This window comes from Lissotriton helveticus, chromosome 6, assembly GCF_964261635.1.
Source record: "Lissotriton helveticus chromosome 6, aLisHel1.1, whole genome shotgun sequence".
Classification (NCBI taxonomy): Eukaryota; Metazoa; Chordata; class Amphibia; order Caudata; family Salamandridae; genus Lissotriton; species Lissotriton helveticus.
This window is the reverse complement of record NC_136067.1, coordinates 2,122,710,897-2,122,714,589: the sequence shown is the minus strand read 5'-3', so window position 1 is coordinate 2,122,714,589 and position 3,693 is coordinate 2,122,710,897. Positions and strand designations below refer to the sequence as shown.

Here is a 3,693-nt window from a genome sequence, read left to right as displayed (position 1 = left end):
GCCGTTGTGGAGATTAAGCAAGCTATTGCCCAGAGTCGCAGAGTGTGAACCCGTGAGTCGAGAAGGCACCGGGGCGAGAATTATCGAGTCCGTGGAATTTTTAGCCCAAGACCCGCCGAGGCGGGGAATTGAACCCTGGTCCAGGACCGATCTCAGCTTCCGGGTCTGCCGCCTCTAACCCCTGAGCCACACTTCTCCATGTTTGATGCCTAGGGAACAAAAACACCCCCACTTGGCTCAATATGGATAAAGATCTTCATAAAACTCTATTTTAACCAAAAAATAACATAATACTTTTTGGCAATGATAAGCATGGTGAAGGCTAGGGTGAACCCTGTCCCAAGCCTTTAATGACGTTTGAAAGGTGCAGAAAGTTTGGGAGATAAGTAACCATTCCCGGCAAATACTGTACCGTGTTTCAAATGCAGCTACAGAAAACCTTGAAGTGTGTTCACAAAGTAATATAAAGCTGAATATTAAGTGTGTAACAGCACACTGCAGTAAGCAAAGGCATGCTAGACATGCGGGTATTTACAGAAGTTTTTAAATGCACTGCTGATTTTTACCGAATTGAAAAGCTCACAGCCATAGTCTCTTGGCCATGTTAAGCGTTGTGAAGGCTAACGCGCATCTTCGGCCTACATCTTTAGTGATGTTTGAAAAGTAACGAAGTAAACATCCCCAAGGAAACACTTACGTGCGTTTCAAATGCAGCTACAAACAAGCATGTGCAATGCAATAGGTGTTGCATTTACGCCAGTTTTTTTTTTCTCATTTCCAACTGCTCTTAAATGAAAAATGTTCTAAAAGCAATCGGAACTAGGGCCCAGATGCATCAACCTATTTAGGAAGTGCAAACTGTGCGAATCGCAAAATTCGGCCGTTTGCGATTCCTAAATAGGTTTCTGGGATGCATCAAGCATTTTTTGGAAAATCGCTATTTTTAGCGAATTCCAAAAATGCGATTGCTTTTAAGGAATCGCAAATTTGCGATTCCTTAAAAGCAATGCATGATTATTTTTATAATTGCGAATTCGCAATTAGGGGGTGCAAATTACCACGAGGTTGAACCTCGTGGTAATTTGCGAAAATGTGTCAAAATGCCCAAAGATGCATTTTAAAACACTGTCATGTTACAGACACACATGTCCTTAGGACATGTGTGTGTGAAACATGCACTTCAAAATACATTTCAGGGGTGCAGGGGGGGGTCCTTTGGACCCCCCCTGCACCCATGGAATGCATTAACATTTTGCGAATTCCAATTTGCGAATTCGCAATTCCCATTGATTCCTATGGGCCTTTTGGCCCATAGGAATCAATGGGAATTGCGAAATCGCAAATTTGAAATCGCATAATATTTGCGATTCAGTAAAAATTGCGAATTTTACCGAATCGCAATTTTTATGCAATTTCAATCATGCATCCCTTTTTGCGATTCCTTATTTGCGATTCCCTAAAAATCGCAAATAAGGAATCGCAAAAACGGAATTTGATGCATCTGGGCCTTTATCATTTACAGCAGTAAAAAGGTAGTTAAATTATTACGTTTCTCAAGTAAACAAATCGTAAAGAGAACTCTAATGATGCACAAAATATTTTTTCTGCTATACAAAGACATTGAGGCCTTGATTCCTGGGAACAGAAGACAGGAAATATGGATTTATATTTTAGATATTTATGAATTACAAATATTAATGGTCTTTATTGCAGCCACATTTATCCGATGTTAAAATGTAATTCAACTCTCCGACCAGATATCAGTGACTGAGGTGAAGAATTTGGACTTTGCCAACATCAATAGTCAGTTTGGGGCAGCTACAGCCAGTGAGCACAGTCGAGTTCAAACAAAACACACATCAATTGGGAATTATTCCTGTCGGCTCTCAATTCAATTAACCTGTTGGTAGATTTTTGGATTACAACTCATCGTTCCTTTACAACAACATGTGGTCACTAACAGATAACCAATTCTTACTTTATTTATTTAAGTGGGATTAGTAAATTCCACATTACCTCCCATGCTCAGTGGATACAACTGTTGCCTGACGCCCCACAAGACAATTAAGGCAGCTGAAAAAACATTACATTTTTATGTTCATAAAAGTTCTCTCCATTGGTGGGACAGCTGAAAATCGGGTTTACTGTACAGTTTTGTTTCCAGTGCAAACAACAGCTTCACTGGCAGTCGCCTGCTCCCAAGTATATTACAGAGAATGCTCATTTCACAATTTGGAGGGTAAATAGGGTAATAATATCGCAGTGAGAAGTCAGGTTTGGAAAAGAGAAATAAGAAATACATAAATTGAGCCATCATACTTCAAACTCAAACTCCAAGTACTGAGAGTCAAAATTATGGATCCGAACATAGCCGTCTTCACTGCCACTGCTGTAACTCTTTCCATCCGGGTGAAATTCAGCACTGTTTATTGGCCCGAAATGTCCCTTGACTCTACCAAACTCCTCTTCAAACAACAAATGGTAAAATCTTGCCTCAAACTTCCCAAACCTGGTGGAAGTTGTGGTTACATCCATGGCTTCTTGACCACCACCCAAAATCACATGGTCATAGATTGGTGACAGGGCAGCAGAGTTGACTGGACGCTCTGTGCGGAAGGTCTTTAAGTGTTCCAAAGTTGTGGCATCAAAAAGCTTTGCTGTGTTGTCCTTGGAGGCTGTGACAAACATGGTCTGGTCGCGGGAGGTCTGGATGTCATTGATCTGTTTGTGATGCTCCTTAATGATACCAACAATCTCGCCAGACTTAGCACTGAACTGGTTCAGTTCCCCATTCTCATGCCCAGCGATGACACACTCCCCAAGAGGGCCCCACACAACTCTGGTGATCTTGGAATCATTCCAGGGGATGTTCATGTATGGCTCATTGTCCTCTATTTGACTGGGATCCCGCAGGTCAAAGAAGTTGATAAAGCACTGGTAGCCCATCTGCTTATCTGTGGAGAACATTATGATGTTTCCCCCAAAGTCGAACCCACAGGTTCAAACTGCAGAATTGGTATTTTACCAGTGCCAGCTGCTTCCCTGTTTCACAGTCGAAGAGTCTGCAGGAGTTATCAGCAAGCAGAGCCAGTGAGGACATGCCTGGTTTCCCAGTCACAGTCCACACACCAGACTGCTCCAGTATGCCCATGGTAGGTGCCAAGTAGCTCTCCATTCACAGAATACCAGACATTCACTATCGGATCTTTTGCAACAGTGAAGAGGAGGTCGCCTTCTCGGTTGTATTTGGTCTGGGTGATCGACCTCTCGTGGCCTTGCAGTAGGATGGGTTTCATGATGCCGGTGCCGAACTTGGGCCTCGCCTGTGACACTTAACGTGCGGGATGAAAAAGCGCATTTACGCGAGTTTAAGCTATTGGCATTGTAAATGACAATGCCTTTTATTTATGTTTTAAAAACAAAAACAAAAATAAAAGGCATTGTCATTTGCAATGTCTCCGGCCTACATCTTTAGTGATGTTTGAAAAGTAACGAAGTAAACATCCCCAAGGAAACACTGAAGTGCGTTTCAAATGCAGCTACAAACAAGCATGTGCAATGCAATAGGTGTTGCATTTATGCGAGTTTAAGCTATTGGCATTGTAAATGACAATGCCTTTTATTTATGTTTTAAAAACAAAAACAAAAATAAAAGGCATTGTCATTTGCAATGTCTCCGGCCTACATCTTTAG

The 3,693-nt window shown here is 41.9% G+C and overlaps 1 pseudogene; it reads right to left on the bottom strand.

Annotated features, from left to right (window-relative positions):
* Positions 1-2,238: 2,238 nt before the first annotated feature.
* On the bottom strand, positions 2,239-3,313 carry LOC144762093 (eukaryotic translation initiation factor 3 subunit I pseudogene; annotated as a pseudogene).
* Positions 3,314-3,693: the final 380 nt, after the last annotated feature.